Source organism: Lemur catta, chromosome 1 (assembly GCF_020740605.2).
Source record: "Lemur catta isolate mLemCat1 chromosome 1, mLemCat1.pri, whole genome shotgun sequence".
NCBI lineage: Eukaryota > Metazoa > Chordata > Mammalia > Primates > Lemuridae > Lemur > Lemur catta.
The window spans coordinates 105,060,485-105,076,511 of NC_059128.1; the positions used below are offsets into that span (position 1 = coordinate 105,060,485).

Sequence of the window (16,027 nt, forward strand, 5' to 3'; positions counted from 1 at the left end):
GGTCCTACGAGTATCTGGATTCTGGGTCTGAGTGGCTCACATGATGTCATGATTCCCTCTCCCCAGTAATCAGTATACGGAATCAGCTGCCAATGGTCATTGCAATCACAATGAGCCCCTTTCCTAGAGCCTTCCACAGCCCTCTACAGATAGGATCTGGCCAGGAAAGATGATTGGAATTTCTCCATGGTCGATGATCTGTGACAGTTAAGTATTCTACATGACTCTGCTGGTCCCACTCTCCTATCAGGGGACAGATGCATTTAGACCATTTTCTTTAGCAGGTGGTACAGGACCAGCACGAAGGCCTCCTCCATCCCCCTGAGGACATTGGAACATGTGCTCTTGCAGAAGGCTTTGCCTTTCTCTTTGAAGATCTTCCTTCAACAATCTAGGGTGCTCTTGTACATGTCAGTTCCTTGCGTCCTGAATGCATCATCATCTGCTGCCGCACAATGTGGAAGGGGGAGGAGACCATGCCAGCCACAGCCATCATGGACTGGGCTATCACCCAGCTCCCCACCATGTGGGTGTTCTTGGGGTGGGGGAGCATGCCTTTAGCTGTGTTGTACACACCAAAGTGGGCTGCCCCGGATGATAATGCCCTGTGCCTAGACGTCGAAGCCCTGATACAGGTCCTGAATCCTACTGAACTTGGTGATCTTCACCAGGGAGTCTCCCACACAGCCCATGGAACTCCCACTCTGTGGCCGACTTCCCAACGTCGACGACCAAGTGGGTTCTGGTGAAATCCAGCGGGTGTGGGAAGCAGAGGGAGGTGGCCTCAACTGCCACTCGGGAGGCCAGGTTGCCTGCAAAACACCTCCAGAATTGTGTGCTCGTCCATCCCCCTCCCCCGCTCCCATTCCCCCAAGACCAGCTTGTATTTATCCTTGAAGGCAAAGATGAGGGCTTGCGTGGAGAAGTAGCAGACGACGTTGGCTAAATTGTCCCTCCAGGAGGACAACACGACCTGCTCCTTGGGGATGCGCACGACGCAGCCCCTGATGCCTTGTACTGCTTGTGGGCAGTGATCTGCTTGCTGGAAAGTTGCACCTGTGGCAGGAGGTTGACCCCCTAGATCCGGGCCATGGCCGCTTTGGAGACTGCTGCAGCGATGTCCCCAGCCAGGAAGTCCTTGGCCGGAGGAGATGGCCTGTTCTTTCTTGGTGGCAGAGAGTGGGCGTGGAGAGCGGAGGAGGGGCACCGCTGGCTCAGCCCAGCCTCCAGGATCCAAAGGCTGAACAGGACTTTTGGAGGAGACAAAAACATTTGAGCCATAGCAGGCAGATATGCCTTATATGGAAATAATATACAAAGGAAGCTACTACTATAAATGAAATAGCATAAATAAATAAATAATTAAAATTTAAAAAAGCAGAGAAACATAGTTCAGAATGACTGAGAAGGCCTGGGAATCCCCTAAAAATCCTCAGCAAATATCCACATTCCATCTCAGGAGTTTTTCTGTATCAATTCACTTTTGCCTGGTATGCTTTTCCTCCCTGGTTGCATGTCCCTACCTCCCACCCTAAATACTGCTTCGTTTGGATTCATGTGACCTCTGGGAAAAATATAATCTCTTTTGCAATTGAGTATAACAAGCTAAACCTTTGAGACCTCTCCAAAATATAACTCCTGGTCTCTGCTCTTAAATTCTACTCATTTCCAAAGTGAGAGGTATCCCACATGCTCGGGCTGAAGGAACTCCCACCTGGCCCTTACTTAATAGTGGAATTAGAACGTGAGTGTATAGAGCTGGCATGGAAACACACATTATTGTGTCTATTATTTGTTCTACTTGCCTTCTTTGAAAGAGTTCCCACTCATGTGCAACGGGGGGAAAAAAATCTGTATTCTGAAGTTGTTGTTTGCAATTTTCCATATATGTCAATTAGTAACATTTGTTAATTGTGTAGTGCAGATCTTTTATATCTATACTGATATTTTGTCTGCTTGTTATTATCAGTTACTTAGAGATATGTTTCATAATCTCTCACTGTGGTTGTTTCTCTACAAGTTTTGTCAATTTTTGTCATATATTTTCAGACTATTATTCAGGACATACAAATTTATGATTGTTATATCTTCCTAGTAGGCTGATGTTTTATCATTTTAAAGTATTTTCTTTATCTTTAATAGAGTTTTATGTCATAAAACCTACCTTGTCTGATGTTATTATTACCCACAAGATATTATTGTCATACAACCAATATTCATTTAGAATTTCTGACATATTTACCCTTTTTATTGCTTTTCATTTTTACCTGCATGTCTATGCTTCCACCTGGAATCTTTTTCTCTGCCTAAAGAAATCCCTTTAGTATTTCCTTTAGAGTGGGTCTGTTGCAGATTAATTGTCTCCATTTTTTTGTTTGAAGTGCCTTTATATCAACTTTATATGGAAGTATATTTACACTGGGTATCGAATTGGAGGTTGGCAGTTATTTTCTTTCAATGCTTTCTTAACCTGAGAACAAATATCTACAAAACCATTATACCTAAGGGTAAAATATTAAAAGCTTCCCCATTAGGACTACTAAAGAGACAAGGGTGCTCACTATTTACACTGCTATTCAATATTGTACTAAAGGTACAATTCTTGCTGGTGCAAGAAGGCAATAAAGGGAAATAAAAGCTATAAGTATTGGAAAGGAAGAAAACTGTTAGTATTTGCAAATGCCATTATTTTGTATGCAGAAAATCCAAATCTATAGATAATCTATTATAATTAAATAACTAAAATAGTCTTTCCAGTAAATGTTACTGGGTCAGTTAGATAACCATATGTGGAAGGAATAACTGATCCCTACTTCACACAAATAAATTCCAGGTGGGTTGTAGAACTAAATGTTAGAATAATAAAACATTATTAGAGAATAGAAGTCAACATAGAAAAACATCTTTATGGCCTTTCATCTTTATGAAACAAGACACAAAGCACTAACATAAAGAAAAAGATTCACAAACTAAAAATATTAAAATGAGGAATGTTTAGCTAGGCGTGGTATAGTCCCAGCTACTTGGGAGGCTGAGGCAGGAGGATCTCTTAAGCCCAGGAATTCGAGGCTGTGGTGTGCTATGATCTTGCCTATGAATAGCCATTGCACCCAGCCTGGGCAACATAGTAAGACTCCATCTGTTAAAAAAAAGGTTAAGAATTTCTATGGCAAAACACACTATTAAGAGTGCAAAAAGGTGGCCAAGGAGTAGGAGAACATATTTTCAATATATATGATTGACAAAAGAGTCAGAATATATATTGAACTCCCACAAATCAATAAGAAAAGAAAAACAATATCTTTCAGGAAAAGAGGACACTCATATGTCCAATAAGCATATGAAAAGGTGTTCAGCCTCAATAGTCAAAAGGAAAATGCAAATTAAAGGTAAAATGAGATAATACTACATACTCACCAGAATGGCTAACCTTTAAAAGATCAAACTATTGAATGAATTAGAGCAACGAGAACTCTCATACATGCTTATGAAGAGTAGCAGAAATTAGTGTCACCCTTAAAGATTTAAAGGACACAGGAGTCATTATCCCTATTACCCACACTACTTACTATTTTGGCTCCTATTAAAGTCCACTGGATCTACAATAATCAAGAGAACATGACACTGGAATAAGAATAGACATACAGATCAATTGTCTAGAATAGAGAGTCCAGAAATAAGTCATACATCTAAGGTCAATTGATTTTTTGACAAGGGTGCCAAGACCACTTATTGGGGAAAGGATAGTCTTTTCAACAAATAGTGCTGGGGCAGGTACATAAGCACATGAATAAATCCACCTAAAGGAATGAATTTGGATCCCTAGCTCATACCATATACAAAAATTAACTCAAAATGGATCAGATATCTAAATGTAAGAGCTAAACCTATAAGACTCTGAAAAAAAAAAAAACAGGTGAAATCTTTGTGACCTTGGATTAGGCAACAGTTACTTAGATATGGCACCCAAAACAAAGAACTCCTACAACTCAACAACAAAGAAATCAATTCAAAAATGAACAGAGGACTCAAATAGACATTTCTCCAAAGAAGACATACAAATGGTCAATAAGCATGTGAAAAGATGCTCAACATCATTACTAATCATTAGGGAAATTCAAACCAAAACCACAACATGATACAAGTTCACATTCAGTGGGATGGTTATTATCACAAAAATAGAAAATAACAAGTGTTGGTAAGGATGCAGACAAATTGGAACACTTTTGCATTGCTGGTGGGAATGTAAAATGTTGCCACCACTATGGAAAATAGTTTGGCGGTTCCTAAAAAAGTTAAACAAGGAGTTGGCATAATATGATCCAGCAATTCCACTTCTATACCCAAAAGAATTCAAAGCAGGGATCTAAACAAATACTTGTACACAAATGTTCACAGCAGCATTATTGATAATAGCCCAAAGTGGAAACAATCCAAATGTCCATCAACAGATGAATGTATAAATAAAATAGAATATTATTCAGCCTTGAAAAGAAATAAAAATCTGATACATGCTACAACATGGATGACTTTTTTTATTTCAGAATATTATAGGAGTAAAAATATTTTGGTTACATATAATGCCTTTGCTTCACCTAAGCCAGGGCTACAAGCTTGTCCTTCTCCCATACAGTACGCTCCGCATCCATTAGTTGTGAGTTTACCCACCCCCACCACGCCTCTCCCACCTGAGCGGCACCCAGTGAATATTACTTCCATATGAGCACCTTAGTGTGAATCAGTTAGTAACAATTTGATGGCGAGTACATGTGATGCTTGTTTTTTTCATTCTTGTGATACTTCACTTCAAAGGATGGGTTCAAGCTCTATCCATGATAATATAAGAGGTGCTAGTTCACGATTGTTTTTTGTAGTTGAGTAGTATTTCATGGTATACATATACCACATTTTAATAATCCACTCATGTATTCATGAGTACTTGGGTTGTTTTCATATCTTTGCAATTGTGAATTGTACTGCCATAAACATTGGAGTGCAGATATCTTTATTATAGAATGTCTTTTTTTCCTTTGGGTAAATGCCTAGTAGTGGGATTGCTGGATCAAATGGTATTTCTATTTTTAGCTCTTTGAGGTATCTCAAAATTACTTTCCCCAGGGGTTGTACTAATTTGCAGTCCCACCAGCAAGCAGTGTGAGAGTGTTGCTATCTCTCCATATCCATGCCAGCATTTGTTGTTTTGGGACTTTTTGATAAGGGCCATTCTCACTGGAGTTGGGTAATATCTCATTGTGGTTTTGATTTGCATTTCCCTAATTATTAGAGATGTTGAGCACTTTTTTATACATTTGCTGGCCATTATTCTGTCTTCATTTGAAACATTTCAGTTCATATCTTTTGCCCACTTTTTGATGGGGTTGTTTGATTTTTTCTTGTTAATTTTCTTAAGTTCTACGTAGATCCTTGTTATCAGCCTTTTATCAGATGTGTAGCAAGAAAATATTTTCTCCCATTCTGTAGGTTGTCTATTTGCTCTAATGATAGTTTCCTTGGCTGTGCAGAAGCTTTTTAATTTGATCAGGTCCCATTTATTTATTTTTCTTGCTGTGATTGCTTTTGGGGTCTTCTTCATAAATTCTTTGCCTAGGCTGATGTCTATAAGAGTTTTCCTAACATTTTCTTCTAGAATTCTCAAGGTTTCACACCTTAGGTTTAAGTCTGTTATCCATCAGGGATTGATTTTTCTGAGAGGTGAGAGGTGGGGATCCAGTTTCAGTCTTCTGCTGTGCTTATACAGTTTTCCCAGCACCATTTATTGAATAGAGATTCTTTTCTCCAATGTATATTTTTGTCTGCTTTTTCAGAGATTATATGACAATATGAAGATGGTTTTATATCTGGGTTCTGAGTCCTTTTCCAAAGGTCTATATCTCTGTTCTTGTGCCAGTACCGTGCTGTTTTGGTTACTATAGCCTTGTAGTAAAGCTTGAAGTCTGGTAGACTGATGCCTCTCAATTTGTTCTTTTTGCTTAAGATTGCTTTCGCTATACAAGGTCTTCTCCAGTGCCATATGAAGTGTAGAATTATTTTTTTCTAGATCTGTAAAGAATGATGATGGTATTTTAATAGGGATTGCATTAATTTTGTAGATCACTTTAGGTAGTATGGGCACTTTAACAATATTGATTCTGCCAACCCATGAGCATGTAGGGGGTTCCCTCTGTTTATATCTTCTACAATTTCTCTTCTTAGTGTTTCATAGTTCTCTTTATATAGGTCTCCAACCTCTTTCATTAAATATATTCCTAAATATTTAATTTTCTTTGATGCTATTGTGAAAGGTGTTGTGTCTTTGATTTGATTTTTAGCTTGACTGTTATTGGTGTATATGAATGCCACTGATCTGTGTACATTGATTTTGTATCCTGAGACTTTACTGAATTAATTTATTAATTTCAGGAGTCTCTTGGTTGAATCCTTGGGATTTTCTAGATATAATATCATATCATCATCAAAGAGTGAGAGTTTGACCTCTTCTGCCCCCATTTGGACACCTTTCTTGTCTGATTGCTCTGACAAGGACTTCCAGCACTATGTTGAATAAAAATGGAGATAGTGGGTGACCTGCTCTGGTTCCAGTTCTAAGCGGGAATGCTTTCAATTTTTCCCTGTTCAGTATGATATTGGCTGTGGATTTATCATGTATGGCTTTAATAATTTTAAGGTATGTCCCATCTATGTGTATTTCATTAAGAATTTTTATCATAAAAGTGTGCTGATTTTGTCAAATGCTTTTTCTGCATTTATTGAGAGAATCACATGGTCTTTTTTCTTGCTTTTATTTATGTGGTGAATTTCATTTATAGATTTGTGTATGTTGAACCATCCTTGCATCTCTGGGATAAAGCCCACCTGGTCATGATGAATTTTTTTTTTTTTGATGTGCTATTGGATTTGGTTTGCTAAGATTTTGTTAAGGACTTTTGCATCTATATTCATGAGGGATGTTGGTCTGTAGTTTTCTCTTTTTGTTGTGTCCTTTCCTGGCTTTGGTATCAAGGTGATATTGGCTTTGTAGAATGAGTTGGGGAGAATACCATCCTTCTCAATGTTGTGGAATAATTTCTGCAGTATAGGTATAAGTTCTTCTTTGGAAGTTTGGTAAAATTCAGGTGTGAATACATCTGGTCTGGGACTTGTATTTGTTGGAAGATTTTTAATTTCTGCTTCAATTTCTGTGCTTGATATTGGTCTGTTCAGGAATTCTATTTCTTCCTGATTGAGCCTAAGGAGGCTGTGGGTTTCTAAGAATTTGTCCATTTCTTCCATGTTTTATAGTTTTTGGGCATATAGATTTTTATAGTATTCAAAGATAATGTTTTGTATTTCCATGGTGTCTGTAGTGACCTCTCCTTTTTCATTTCTAATTGAGCTTATTAGTGTTCTTTCCTTTCTAGTTTTTGCCAATCTAGCAAGAAGGCTGTCAATTTTGTTTATCTTTTTGAAAAACCAACTTTTGGTTTTATTATTCTTCTGTACAGTCTTTTATTTTCAATTTCATTTAGTTCTGCTCTGATCTTAGTTATTTCTTTTCTTCTGCTAGGTTTAGGATTGATTTGGTCTTCCTTTTCCAGTTCCTTGAGATGGTTTATTAGTTTGTTGATTTGTGAATTTTCTGTCTTTTGGATGTGAACATGTAATGCTATTAGTTTTCCTCTCAGGAATCCTTTTGATTCTGTATCCCAGAGAATTTTGATAACTTGTGTCCGATTATCATTTAGTTCAAAGAATCTTTTGATTTCCATCTGGATCTTTTCCTTTACCCAATAGTCATTCAGCAATAGATTGATTAATTTCCATGACTTTGTGGTGAGTGTTTCTGTTGGAATTGATCTCTAATTTTATACCATTGTGGTCTGAGAAGTTATGTGGTATAATTTCCATTTTTTAAAATTTGGTGGCATCTGATTTGTGGCCTAGGATGTGATTGATTTTAGAGAAAGTTCCAGGAGCTAATGGGAAGAATGTATGTTCAGCTTTATTTGGGTGGAATGTTCTGTAGATGTTTGTTAGACCCATTTGTTCTAGAGCTCTGTTTAAGTCTATTGTTTCTTTGCTTATTTTCTGCTTGGAGGATCTGTCCAGTTCAGTCAGTGGAGTATTGAAATCCCCAGGTACTATGGCATTACTGTTTATCATGTTATTTAGATCAAATAGGATTTGCTTTATATATCTGGGCACTCCTTTGTAGGGTGCATAAATATAAATATTCTTGTTAAGTCTTGTTGGATTTCTCCCTCCACCATTATATAGTGACTATCTTTGTCTTTCTTTACTTTTACTGTTTTAAAGTTTATGTTATTTGGTATAAGAATAGCTACCCCAGCTTTCTTTTGCTTTCCATTTGCCTGGAAGTTTATTTTCCAACCCTTCACCTTGAGTCTAAAAGCATTTTTGTGGGTTAGCTGCATTTCCTGGAGACAGAAGATACTTGGCTCATGTTTTTTTATCCACTCAGCAGTCTATGTCCCTTCAGTGGGCAATTCAAACCATTCACATTTATTGAGAGAATTGATACTTGGGGTAAATTTCTGTTCATACTGTTGAATATATTCTTATTGTTTTGTTTTACCTCTTGAGACATTGTGGAATCAAGGTTCTGGACTTTAACGCTTGAGTGATTTTACTTTGGTGGGTGTTTATTGTGCTGTTCAGTGTATAATGCAGGTCTGAGTACTTCCTGCAGGCACGTCTGGTCTTCACAAATTCCATCAATGATTGTTTGTCTGGGAAAGTCTTTATTTCTCCCTCATAAATGAAGCTTAGTTTCGCCAGGTAAAGAATGCTACGTTGGCCATTATTCTGTTTTAGAAGATTGAGGATGGGTCCCCAGATCCTTCTGGCTTGTAAGGTTTCAGTTTAGAAATCTGCAGTTATTCTGATAGGTTTTCCTTTGTAGATTATCTGCTGTTTTCATCTTAGTGTGTGAACAATTGCCTCTTTTGTGTTTACTTTGGCCAGCCTAATAACTATGTGATGTGGTGATTGCCTTTTCACATTGAATCTCCCAGGAGTTCTGTGTGCTTCTTGTACCCGGCTATCCAGATTTCTGGCCGGGCCAGGTAAGTTTTCCTACATTATTCCAAGAAATAGATTTTCCAGGTCTTGTGTATTTTCTTCTTCTCTCTCCGGGATGCCTATAATTCTTATGTTTGGTTTATTTACATAATCCCACATTTCTTGTATGTTTTGTTCATGTCTCTTGCTTCTATGTTTTCTTCATCTGATTTGTTTAGCACATAGGCATTATCTTCAAGCTCTGAGATTCTTTCCTCTGTGTGATCCACTCTGTTCTCAAGGCTTTCCACTGTGTTTTGTAGTTCCTTGAATGGCTCTTTCATTTCCAGTATTTTTGTTTGGTTCTTTCATAAAACTTCAATTTATTTAGAGAATTTTTCATTCATTTCTTGTATTGTTCTTGTGGCTTCTTTGTGTTGGGTTCCTATTTTCTCTTCAATTCCACTGAGTTTTCTTACAATCCATATTGAGAATTCTTCCTCTGTCATTTTCATCATTTTGTTTAAGTTGGTATCTGTTGTTTAGGATCTAGTAATTTCTTTTGGGGGGTTACTTTTCTATCTGATCTTTCATGTTTCCTGCATTCTTTCACTGATTCTTTCTCATCAGGCTAGTTGGTGGAGAACTGGGGGTGCTAGGACCAGTTTATGGCCCTATCTTGAAGTCCCCAGGGCTCATTCCTTGACAGTGCTGGAGAAAGGCATGCTGGTCCTGTATTGCCTTAGGGGTATTTAGCAAGTTCAGTTACCTCTGACCTGGTGTCTTCACTTCTTGCCAAGGGAGTTTGGTCCCCCAGCTTAAGCTTCAAGCTAGTGAATCGCACTTGTGAGTATGACTCCACTGCACTGTAATAGCTTGAGATGGAAGGCACTGTGTTAAGCTACGGGGTTACCCTGTCTGTCATTGATTGTAGTTCACAGGGAGGAGCCAGTTATCAAGGTAATCTGATGTCTCTGTGGTAGGCTCTAGTACCCGGATGGGGTATACAAATGCCTTGCCACTCCCAAGGGTTACTTCAACCCTGTTCCCCCTTAAGGTGGGGATAAGGGGAATATAGATCGTAGTTGCTGCTTGCAAGCCTAGGCATATGTGCTTCTATGGTTGCTTGGTCTGCCCTTATGGGGAGCCTCTAATAGATTGCTCACGGCTCTTTCACCACACTTGGAGGGCTGCTCCTGACGGGAGGGGTCAATTGGTGCAATTGTTGAGGTCTCTGGCCAGATTTTTCCTTCCCTGTCCACAAACCCCAATGCTGGCAGTTGCCTAGACCCAGAGAGCAAGCCCTGGAGTTATGTTCTTATTAGATATTAGATGACCTAAGCCAGTCCGGGGGCCTAATCAACAGGCCACTGGCTATTTTTCAGCACCAAAGACCTGCAGATTCATGCTAGCCACACAGAGAAAGTGGCTTTTCTCGCGTCTCCCCACTGCCAAAGGTGGAGCCCACTGCACCCTGTGTGAAAGTCCCTAAACTGGGGAGGGCTGTTGCCCCAAACCACTACACACTGCAGGGTCTCCAGGCTGGGAACCCCAAAATGGCAGGTGCCTGTGCCTGGAGAACTAGCGTATGGGGTGACCACTCAGGAGTTGGCAGATGCTGGTGTGACGAGCTAAATCAGCAGGCTGCCAGATGTCACCTCTGTGTCACAGTCCGGCAGTCCCACTTCTGCCTAGCAGAGGGTCCTGCTCTTTTTGTCCTGCCCTGAGCCGGCCATATCATCAGCGGTTTCCAGGAGCAGAGCCCCCTTTCCAGTGTTTCACCTCCTGTGCTCTGGTCCCGCTGACCACCAGAGGCGAGGGGCCTGTCTCCAAACTCCCTCCCAGGAAATAACCACTCAGACCAGTCCCTCCCCCGCCCAGTGCGGTCCCAGCACAGAGCACCAGAGAGTTCAAATGTTCAAAATGTTTCCCAATATTGTCTCTTCTCCACAGAGCCTGTTGTCAGGTGCCACGACTTTGCAGCCACTTCAGGCGCGCCCCTGAGTGTGTGTGGAGGTCTGTGGGGCAGCCGGGCATCCTCCTGTGGGTCAGATCGCACTAAGCTGGCTGGCAGGTAGGGCGCGGCCCTCTCACGCTCTATTCCCTATCGTGTATCTCGCACTCTCCAGTCTTTGCAAAGGTACCTCCCTTTCACCTTTTTTTTCCCCCCTGCGCTGTGTGTCCCATGCTGTTTCTCTGCAGATTCACAACACTGTTCTTGGAGGGGAGTGATCCACTCGTGTGTAGCCGTCCAAGTTCTTCACCTCCTTCTCTGGAAGCAGTGAGCCGGGAGGCCACCACTAATCAGCCATTTTTCCTCCTCGATGTCATGTTTTTTGAAGACATTACACCAAGTAAAATAAGTTAGACACAAAAAGACAAACATTGTATGGGTCCACTTATATGAAGTACCTGGAATAGTCAAATTGATAGAAAGAGAAAGTAAAAAATAAAGAATAAAGGTAGAATAAGGCTGGTGGAGGGAGGTGGGTAGTTATTGTTTAATGGGTACAGAGTTTCTGTGTGGAATGATGAAAAGTTTTGGAAATGGATAGTGGTAATGTAGCATAATAACGTGGATGTGCTTAATGATACCAAATCGCACAATTAAAAATGGTTAAAATGGTAAATTTTATATGTATTTTACCACAATAATAAAAATAAATTAAATTTGTGTTAAATTTTAAAATGGTGAATTTTATGGTCTGTGAACTATATCTCACCAAAAAAAATTTTTTTTTGAGGCTGGGTCTTGCTTTGTTGCCTGGGCTAGAGTACAGATCATAGCTCACTACAACCTCAAACTCCTGGGTTCAAACAATCCTCCCACCTTCGCCTCCCAAACTGCTAGGATTAGAGGTATGAGCCACTATACCTGGCCAAAAATAATTTTTTTTTTTTACACTCAATGGATCATAGTAGATGATAGTGGACTCCTGCAAACTTAATGAAGTAATATCCCCAATTGTAGATAATGTGCTAGATCTGCTATCTTTACTAGAACAAATTAATATGGCTGCTGGTATGTGATATGAAGATATTGATTTGGTGAGTGCATTATTTTAACTACCCATCAGGAATTAGAACCAGAAGCAGTTTGCTTTCACATAGAGGAGACAACAGTACACACTCACAGTCTTGCCCCAATCCAAAGAGACCCAATTCATATGGACATTCCATGGACCATCATGTCAAACTACTATACTGATGAGATAGTGTTAACCATACTTGATGATAAGAAATGGTATCTACTTTGGATATCTTGGTAGGACAATGCAGTCCAGAGTGTGGAAAATAAATCCTACAAAAATACAGAAGCCATGAAGTTTTTAGGAGTCTAGTGGCTTTGGGCGTGTCAGGCAGTCCATCCAAGGTAAAAGATAGGTAAAAGATAAGTTATTGTATCTTGTACCGTCTATTACTAAGAAAGATACTCAGATAAAGAAAGAATAAACACGAACACAATTCTTGGTAGGCCTTTTCAGGTTTTGGAGGCAGCATATTCTACACTTGGGAATACTACTCCAACACATTTATCAGAAGATGCAGAAACCTGTTAGTTTTGAGTGGGGTCTAAAACCAGAAAGGGTTCTATAGCAGATTCACCCGTGGTACAAACAGTCCTGCAATTAGGAACATATGTCCTGGAAGATCCTACAGTATTAGAGTTATTTATAATAGAAAAAAATGCCATCTAGAATATCTGGCAAGTCCCAGTAGGAGAGTCACAGCAGACACCACTTGGGTTGTACCGCAAGGTTGTGAGGTCTGTAGCAGAGAACTCTATACCATCTGAAAAGTATCTCCTGACATGCTATTTTGCCTTGGTGGAGAATTTTGTGAGGATGGGTTTCTACCCTTTCTTATTTTTAAACCAACAGTCATTGTATGGTGTTGTGTTTCCATGAATTGGAGTTGGTGGGTATATGCTTTGCTTTCTCATCCTCCCAAAGGACAATTCTAAAGCTTGTTTCACACTGTGTTTCAGAGGGCTCTCAGTGAAATTGAGCTTCAGTTGCACAGTGGTCACCTGCTCATCATGACACAACTTATTGGCTCTTCTCCCTTCTCTGATTCACTTTCCTCTTTTCTCGCTTGTGCTTACTGGGATCACCTCTCAGATAAGCTATCTGCACCCAAGACCTTGTCTTAGGACAAGAACCCAAACTAAGACAGGAACAGAGAGACCTGTAAACCAGAAGAGTCTAAGGGTGTGGAGAAAGGAAACTCAATTTTGTCAGTGGGTCATTGGGTGTAATAGTTTCCAGAACCTGGTAATTTTGGCTGTAGGAGAAACAGCACCATCTGTTGGTCACTGGTTCAAAGCACACACTCCATTCTATAGGACAGCACTTGATCTCACAGGATGGTTGTTGTCTCACAGGTGGTGCTTTAATTATGGCTTCAGTAGGCCACTCCGCCAATCTACCAGGCCACCTGTTCTCAGATGGTGGGGTATGTGATACGTTTAGTGAATTCCAAAGCATGTGCCCACCATTTCTCTTGCTTTCAAATGAGATCCTTAGTGACAAGCAATCTTGTATGCAATATCATGATAATGAATCAGCATCATGACATTCCATAAGTCCACAGATGTTGATGCTGGCAGAACCATTTTGGATGGGGAAAGGGGGAAAAAGTGTCTATTCCAGTGAATACAAATCTCTCCCCCTCCACGATGGAAGAGGTTCAACATAGACAACATATCCCCCGAGTTCCAAGGAGTGGTACCATATCAGGGGCTCAGTGTTGGCCTCTGTTGGTGGCAGGCTGGGCTTTCTACCTTGGAGAAGGAAGTACATGTTGTTGGTCCTGTGGATAGCCTTGTCCCTGTTGCCATGGCTGGCAATTCATGGGCCCACTGGGCAAGGACTGTTCTTGCTGAATAAAGAAGCTGATCAGCATCCACAGAGTGGACGTTGTCTACTCTGACTGATCTTGTCCACCTGACTATTGAGAGCTTCCTACTCAGTGATACCCTTTAGCAAGCATTCACATGGGTCACAAAAACCCTCATACTATTCACCAGTTTTGAGAAGTCCATCCATATACTTATTCCTCAGATTTCCTCATTACCAGTATTTTAATATTATTCTTTCCAAGTCTCTGAGCAATAGGTAAAACCATTAGCCACTGCCCATGAGCCACAGTAGATCTGTACCTCAGGCAATAGCTCCTTGTATGTTGTATGCTCAAAGTTTTCCCCACTGGGAGGATTGCCTTTCACCACGTTCCTTTAGAGCCACTTCTAAACGGAATGGCAATATTGCAGCAGTTCACTTTCAGCCTATGCCAACATATTGTGCAGACCCATCTTTTGTTGCTGTTTTTTTTTTTTTGAGACAGAGTCTCACTCTGTTGCCCAGGCTAGAGTGCAGTGGCATCATCATAGCTCACTACAACCTCAAACTCCTGGGCTAAAGCCATCCTCCTGCCTTGGCCTCCTGAGTAGATGGGACTACAGGTGTAGTCCACCATGCCTTGCTAATTTTTCTATTTTTTGTAGAGATGGGGTCTCATTCTTGCTCAGGCTGGTCTAGAACTCCCGGCCTCAAAAGATTCTCCTGGCTTGGCCTCCCAAAGTGCTAGAATTACAGGTGTGAGCCACTGGGACTGGCTGAGACCTATCCTTAAACCAGGCATAAGTTTTTTTCCCCTCTAACAACTGATTACAGGGAATTCCTTATGCGGCCCTAGATTCTGAGCCACCTGCCTATGTAACTTACTTGTGTCCTCTTGAACTGTTCAAGCCTGACCTTTTATCATGGTAGTTCACGATGGGCAGGTCAGATCATATCAATCTTGATGTTATCAAGACCGAGCCTCTACTAGAATCCAGTGCTCTTTCAGCAGAAGAGAGCATGGCACTGTGCCAAAACCCTGGGATTTTTGTGCTTTAGATCTCTGCTGGGGTTTGCCAAAGGATCCATACAGCATCCTTACTTGCCACAGAGACTTAGGATCATCTGGATTTTTAGGCTTCAGTGACAAGAGAGCTTGCACAGCATCCTGGACATGCTACAGAGCCTTTTCATTTTCTGGGAACATAGGCTTCTCAGTAAATTGGTCAGAGAAATATACCCAAGTGGGTAGGTGCATGTATATATATATGTGCCTCTTTCTTAGTGTTAGGATGTACAAGGTGCAGAAACTTGCCTTTCACTATAAGTTATAGCAGGAATTCTCAACCTCAGTCTTGGTATTATAGGCTTGATAATTCTTAGTTGTGGGGAGGTGTCCTGTGCATTGTAGGATGTCTATCCTAGCATCCTTGGCCTCTACCTATTAGACGCCAGTAGCCACTAACTTTCTCGCCCCCAGGTGTGATGACCAAAAATGTTTCCATACACTGACTGCCAAATGTCCCCTAAAGGACAAAATCACCTTTGGTTGAGAACCACTGCTATCTAGGGATATGTCAGCATTTCTCTCACTGAATTTTTTTGTCTCTGGCAGGTGTGTGCCTTACTTAAGGTATCTGGAATATTTGCTACTTCCTGTTCACCAAACCAATCAGCATGATATTGTCAACGTAGTAGATTAGAGTGATGTTCTATGGGATGTCCAGATGATCAAGGTCCCTGTGGCCCATACAATGACAGAGTTTGAGAGTAGACATGGCCCTGAAGTAAGACTTTTAAGGTGTATTTTTGTTCCTGACAAGTAAAAATTTGCTGCTTCTGATTTTCCTTGCTAATTGATATGAGGGGAAAATGCAATAGCTGCATACTAGATGGCAGGACTATGTTGATTTGCTGCAGCAAAGATACCATATCCGGATCAGAAACTGCAAGTGGATCAGAAACTGCATATCTATCTAGTTTTGCCACTGGCCAAACACAGGAATTAGTAGAAGTACATCTATCAAATCTTTGAGGGTAGCGCTAATTAATCTCTGCCATTCCCACAGGCATGTGGTATTGTTTTTAGCTTATGATTTTTTTTTTTTTTTTGAGATTCACTCTGTTCCCCAGGCTAGAGTGCTGTGGCAGCATCATAGCTCACAGCA

At 40.5% G+C, this 16,027-nt stretch overlaps 1 long non-coding RNA gene and 1 pseudogene across 2 annotated transcripts; one reads left to right on the plus strand and one right to left on the minus strand.

The window, feature by feature from the left end:
* Positions 1-263: 263 nt before the first annotated feature.
* On the minus strand, positions 264-1,281 carry LOC123635316 (annotated as a pseudogene).
* Positions 1,282-8,726: 7,445 nt separating this feature from the next.
* On the plus strand, positions 8,727-11,659 carry LOC123641088. Of its 2 annotated transcripts, none has more exons than XR_006736215.1 (4): positions 8,727-8,796; positions 8,983-9,083; positions 10,972-11,092; positions 11,221-11,659. It is a non-coding gene; the product is annotated as an uncharacterized LOC123641088 (long non-coding RNA). The 2 variants fall into 2 exon arrangements; XR_006736216.1 differs by lacking the exon at positions 8,727-8,796 and adding an exon at positions 8,841-8,867 and having other exon boundaries at positions 9,033-9,083.
* Positions 11,660-16,027: the final 4,368 nt, after the last annotated feature.